This window comes from Atractosteus spatula, chromosome 22, assembly GCF_055471065.1.
Source record: "Atractosteus spatula isolate fAtrSpa1 chromosome 22, fAtrSpa1.hap1, whole genome shotgun sequence".
Taxonomy (NCBI): Eukaryota; Metazoa; Chordata; class Actinopteri; order Semionotiformes; family Lepisosteidae; genus Atractosteus; species Atractosteus spatula.
This window is the reverse complement of record NC_142727.1, coordinates 8,127,334-8,134,454: the sequence shown is the minus strand read 5'-3', so window position 1 is coordinate 8,134,454 and position 7,121 is coordinate 8,127,334.

Genomic DNA, 7,121 nt, shown 5'->3' with positions numbered 1-7,121 from the left:
TTGTTCAAATTGCAGACTCTACATGGGAAATGCATTGCATACAGAAATCAGGGAGAAAACACAGCGAGGCCTTGCTAAGTATTCCCTAGACAGATTAAAGATAATGGTACTGTATAGCACAATGAAGAAAGCATTGCCTGCATCTATTAACGATTAGGTTTTATTTTTGCACATCCTCAAAAAACAGGCTTGTTAAGGCTCATTCTCAGTTGTTTTCAGATGGGCTTACACAATATTTGCAATAAATAATCTTGCAAATAAGGAAAATCACATTCCTGGCCTACGCAGACAGGATAAAGTAACTAAATCTCTTTAGTTGTGGATGAAGTAGAAAGATATTGACAAAGTGAAGCAAGAAGTCATCTTCAGGATCAGCAGTGAAGCAGGGAAACCTGTACGCAATGGAAGCTGATAAAAGGTCTATTTAGGACTGAAGACAAAAGTGCTTCCTCACTCAAAGGGCTGTGCAGTTCAGGAACGTAGAAGACAGTCATTTTTAGAAGCTGGTTCAGTGGGCTCCATCCAGAAATGACTAGGTGAGATTAAATAATTATGAACCAGCAAATAAGATTGATTGTTATAACCATGTGGGTGTTTTATGACAGGTGAGCTCAGGGTTATCTTCTGTCTACTAAATCTAAAAAAAGCACTAGATGGCACTACTGTTGCACCAGCTAAATCACTGTTCAGGCTGTAACGGAGACTGGGAGGTTAAGACTGCTCAGCTTTGCTGACCTTGTTCTAAAATCCTTCATTCTCCTGTACCTCATTTAGAAACAATGTCAGTTTTTCTCATTTCAGCAGAATTTAAAAGTCAAATTCACCAAAACAACAAATGAGTTGATGTGTGGTGAGTGTACTGGTACATCATCCAGATGGGGCTACACATTGGTGGTGGTGGAGGGGAGTCCCCATTACCTGTAAAGCGCTCTGAGTGGAGTGTCCAGAAAAGCACTATATACTGTGTGAGGATCATTTATTTATCATTTTCTGCTTCAGTATTAACTAACTGCGGCTCTCCTAGTTAGTGTCTGGAAAATTATTTCAACAGCTGTCTCATCTGATAATAATAATAATATTTTATTGTATTTATCATTTAGAAGTTATTATTATTATTATTTACAATATATCATATTGAAACACAAAAAATTGACATAGGTCTTATGAAGAATAACAACAACCTCTCAGAGAGGAAAACTCTTTTTATATACCGCCTGGAGGCTTGAGGATGGGAGGCTCAGTTTAACCAGGGCAGTGCTGTGGCCAGTAAGTCTCAGTGACTCCGAAGAGACAGAGCAAAGTCAGTCGTACTCGGAGGACTGACTCTTGGCTGGACAGCCTGGCTGTTGGGGGGGGGGGGTTCTGGACTGGGGTTATTGGATTTGAGGCCCTCCTTCAGCAGACAAATTCAATCTTTTATTCTCCTTTATTTATGAGAAGTTTTTTGTCATTACCGCGCTGAGGGGATTAAAGGATCTGAATACTGGTAGCTCACAGTGGAATGGATTAGTGCAAAAGGACGGGTTGTGGCTCTGTGCCCAGTTCACTGTTTGATCTTAAGGAACAGGTTGTCTTGTTTTAAAGCGAGCCGAGTTTCCCCTTCTCCAAATCTCTCACGCACGCTCCACCCTTCAGCTCAAGAATATGGGCAGGTTGGGAATGGGGCTCAGCTGAAGCCCTTTTCATCTAGCTAGCTGTTTCTGTGTTCTGTCGACGAAGTGGCTAAAACTTCGATTTCGGCTTCTTGTGGGCTGGATTTGCTCCTGGTTGGGCTCTCAGATCAGATCAGAGACCCAGGCAGATTAAAACTGCAAACCAGCTGTCTCGTCATCCAGGTGGAGGCTACACATTGCTGGTGGAGAAATATAAATCTATTATTATTATTATTATTATTATTATTATTATTGCCCCCATATATGAAGGTGCATCACAGAAGCTCAATTATAAAATCTGGAATAGATCCTATGCAGTGGGCCCCTTATTGGCATCCCTGGTATCTATAGAGGACTGCTGGGAATGGGTTATTGGTTCAGGAAGAATATTCCAGGTACCAAAGTCGTGGGATTTAAAGTGGACGCTGAGATCCGCTGTCACATGGACCAGCTGGGTCAGATGGACTTCCATTTGAGCTCTCAGTTACATCAGGGACTTAAAAATCAGATTTCAAAACTAATTTTGTTCAGCTCCTAAACATGCTGCAGGTGCCTTTGAGCTACAGTACTGTGTTTCGTAAGTAACTTCCGAATTCTGGCTCTTGAACACAGACAACCAATTGCAAAAGCTCCAGTCCAGCGGCTTGTTAGTTCAGTTACAGGTTCAGTGAAGTAAAGGGCTCAGCGGGAGTAAAGCCGGCAGGTGTGGGGGCCCAGGCCGGGTCTGGGAGAGACAACAAAAGGTTGTCTGAATTCCACCTCTAAATGACTGAACACCGCACCCCCCCCCATGCCCACAAAGCAGAAGAGGAAACAGCGGAGCCGGACAGCGGGGTAAACAGCAGCTCTGCTTGGTGATGTTTTTTTCCAAACTGGAAAGGGGAAACGTCCCATTGACAACAGCAAAAAGGGCTCCTTTTCAGCTAACGCTCCCAGTTTACAGTTCACAGGCGACACCCCCCAGCGGGGCCGCAGCTCCAGCCTTCAATTCAACGTCCAAATGTCAGCCCCGTAATTAAACGTCTTGCTTTTGTCCGAGAGAGCAAAGATTTTCTCAGTAACAGTTCCCATGTTTCTTTTTTATGCCCTCTCTTCAAGCACTTCTTGTGTAGCCCCCCTCCCACCCACTCCGTCCGCCTCCCCCACTATCCCCAGTCCTTTTCAATCCCCTTTTCTTCTTGCCCACATCCCCCTGTGTCCCTGCACAGCCTGGCTCTGGAGTGAAGAGCGCTGTGAGCAGAGTAACAACTCACTTCGGCAGCAGCCTGTTTTGGACCAAGAGGGGAGGAGGGGGGTGGGGGGGGTTGTTTTTAAGGAAGCAGCTTTGTTCCTCTCCCTCCCTCCTTTACTCTCTTCATGCTTCAAGTACCTTCTATAGGACCTGAAGGGCTTCCCTGCTCATTGTGGGGTTTTTTTTTCCCAAATTCGATTGCTGGAGCAGCTCTGAATGCGCCCAAGCTGGGCTCAGGGTTCCTTCTCACAGTAATGGGCTTGGTGCTTCAGTGCTCTCTCATCGAGCTACAGCCCCATGTTGTCTTGCATCTACTGCACTAGCAAAAGAACGAAAATGTAGGAAATGATCGCAACGCATCTTAAGTGCTTTTTAAAAAAATGTACATGGGTAAACCTGTATTGTCAATGGTCGTGTCAGCCAACATGCAGCAGAATGTTGTAGATCGATCCCTTGCAGCTCACAGCCTGCCGCTGCATCTGTGGGAACTAGTCAAAGTGCTGTACATGTCTCTTTCTGCTTCTGCAATGTAGTGTCAAACTTCAGGTGTCTGTGAAGCAGAAGTCTCTTTATTCGTATGCATATGGAAGTCCGGCTTGCAACCACCAGACTTAAAAAATAAGTAGCTGAAGATGGTCCTTTATACCTTAAAACAAAAAGAGTTACTATGACATATTCTAAACAAATGATAAAACAGCAACACCTGCCAATTAATTATATCTAAGTTGCAGACTAGACAACACTTAGTTCTTTTCATATTCTGGGTGTACAGCCAGCTTACCAAATACATGCCCCTTATCTTACTGACCAAGGACAGGCAGCATCTTTATATATACAGTATTTGAGCACAAAGCCTACGTCAAGCCACTAGACTACATAGTTTGCAAAAACATACAAAAACAGAAAATGATATTATTATCTCACTTCCCAGGCGTCTCTCTTATCTCTTCATTCTTCATTCCCCCCTTAGAACATTATTGTTCTACCAATTATGTTCTGCCTCTAGATAAGAGATGTAGAAACCTTTCCCAGGAAATCATTCTTGACCTCTGTGTTCCCTTCATGATTTACAATTAGCACAATTAGCACAGAAGCAGCAGCTTTAGTCCACACGTTTTTCAAGCAGGATATTAACAATATGATCATTATGAATAATACCAGACCCACAAATATGTATTGAACCAGAGACCCTCCCCATGTTCCTAGCCCAGACTGTAGCCATGCACCAATGCCCCAATCATCTGGATTATAATTATGATATATTTTTATTGTTCTTCATCATAAATGTGCTGTGCTAAGTCATTAATGTGCTCAGAATTGTCTGGAATACAGTACAAGTACTGCATAGTCTTCGCTCACCTAAACAGCTGTTTATCACCCTAATAGAGGATGGTCTAGAACTGTGTTTATAGCAGGGAGCATACGGTTCGTTCCATTCTAATACATTTGAGTTACACTCAGACTAAAAGCAGAGCTATTTACCCATGCCAATAAACCTAAATAATCACCTCTATCAAAGGGGATTACTCCCGTGAGCATCTTTTATAGCAATACAAACCCAACATAAGCTCTGATTATTATTTGTGGCTGATTGATAAAGTATTGATTCCATATCCCCATTTATCAAAGTAAAACTCCTTGCACTTAACAGGCACACTGTCGGTCCCCCTCAGGAAGCTCAACAAAGACAGAAACAGTAACAACATAATAATTAATGTTCACTCAGTCTCTGGTGCAGTGGCTCGGTGGCAGTGCGACGCGTAGATCCAGCGATCTCATCCTGTCACTCAGATGGCAGAGTCGGTAGTCAGTTGCACTTGATATGGTCCCTCCCCAGCGGGGGACAAAGTTCAGGTGTCTGTGAAGCAGAAGTCTCTTTATTCGTATGCATATGGAAGTCCGGCTTGCAGCCACCAGACTTGAAAAATAAGTAGCTGAAGATGGTCCTTTATACCTTAAAACAAAAAGAGTTACTATGACATATTCTAAACAAATGATAAAACAGCAACACATGCCAATTAATTATATCTAAGTTGCAGACTAGACAACACTTAGTTCTTTTCATATTCTGGGTGTACAGCCAGCTTACCAAATACATGCCCCTTATCTTACTGACCAAGGACAGGCAGCATCTTTATATATATTTGAGCACAAAGCCTACGTCAAGCCACTAGGCTGCATAGTTTGCAAAAACATACAAAAACAAGAAAATGATATTATTATCTCACTTCCCAGGCGTCTCTCTTATCTCTTCATTCTTCAGCAATAATGCAGGACTGTTCAAGTAAACAGGCCTGTGTGATATTAATCAACAAAAACAAAGAAACAGAAACTGCCATCAATATATACATTACATAATTATATATACATTGAGAATCATTCATTTTTATATTACTTTATTTAAAAAGCTCTTGAAAGATGTGGTTCAGTATTGTGTCCACTGTGGCAGAGCTGTTTGGTGCAGAGAAGAATATTGTTTTAAAATGCCCCCCCCATTGGTGTTCCTGCAATGCCTCTGCCAACCCAAATATAAAACCCTGGTTCTGCCACTGGGTAGTGCATTTAAAAACAGCAGGCACTTCCTTGCCCAAAGAGTTGTAGGAGTATGGATCAAGGTGCACAGCTTTGCAGTGGAAGCTGATACCCTGGCTTCTGTCAAGAAAGAGTGAGTTGGATGAGATCCTGGGATGAATTAGCTACAAATACAAAGAGAAATGGCTTACATAGGCCGAATGGCCTTTTCTTATCTGTAGCCTTACTGTTTTCCATAGATCTGTCGATTGCTAGCTGGCAACACCTTACCAAGAACACTGCAGAACATAAAGACTTTTTGATTGATAGGCCGACATGTAGAAACAGTTAAACAGGACATATTTCTTAGAAACTGATATTAATCAATCAGTTTGATCTATTTTTACACTCACTGGACTGTCCCTGGGAGCCCTCAATGGGTAGCAGCTATGTGGCTCCCATGGCAATCAAGAGTAGACACTCAGTCATATGGAGATTGACAGCAGCTGTAGGCAGCGTTAATTAGACACATCTGTTATATACAATGGGTAGAACAGAGCAGAAGTGTCTCATTGGGGGACACAAGGCACATACTTTAAAGATTTACTGTATATTCAAACAGTTGGTATTGTTCAGCTGTTTTGATGTTAGGATCTAGTCCTGCCTCATTTCCAGTAGTGTGCTTAGGACTCCAAAAAGGAGTTAAGTTTTTGTTTTGGTTGTTTTATTTCCAAAAGGATTTCATCAGTCTGTTAAAAGGAGACTGGTTGACTACAAGTGTATCTGTGAGATAAACAGGCACTTTATAAATGATTAATCCATTGGGTTCACCTTGATATGATATTCCAGACTTGTGTCAAGACTGCTCAAGACTGAGGAGATCCTGTTCCTTTAGATTATCTGCGCAGGTCAGAAGATCAGTAAATGAGCAAGCTATAACAATAGCTACTGGGGTGTCCAACATAAAGGAAACATTAGTCATTCAGTGCTTGCAGGAATATGCTGCACAGTGCCTAAAGGGGGTTAGTTTCAGCCGTGGAGTGAGCCACTGGCACCCTAACATGTATGCCAGGGCTGGTTTGATGGCAGTGGGCCCTAACATTGCTTTTAAACATGCTATATAAAATACATATTATTTTTATTAAGAAGAAGCTCACTTTATTGGCCATATACAATTTCTTGTATTAGGAATTTGTCTTGTCACATACCCCAACTTGCTTTCCATGAGACACAAAGACAGGGGGAGAAGCTTGGGGTCAGAGCACAGGGTCAGCCATTTATATGGCACCCCTGGAGCAGTTGGGGTTAAGGGCCTTGCTCAGGGGCCCAACGGAGTAGGATTCCTCTGACAGCTGCGGGATTTGAACCGGCAACCTTCCAGCCACAGGCACAGAGCCTTAGCCACAGAGCCAGGGCACAGTAGCAAAAATAGAGTGGAAGAGATTTATGTATGGTAGGTGGAACACTAATCGAGCTAACCTTTTCAGGCCCTTTGGATTCAAACAGCTGAGCACAAACGCTTGCTTGCATCACAGAACGCATGATTCCAGTTGGTTTCACATGGAAGGTGACACGGGTGTCTGCCTGTATTAGAGAACATAAAGGGGCTCAGCTCAGTTAGTTTGGACTCGCTAAACTCCCAGTGCCAGGACAGGGCAGAGAAACATCCTGAAATAGCACTGGAATCATGAGATTTCTAGTAAGAGCACCTGGATAGGCCACCAGAC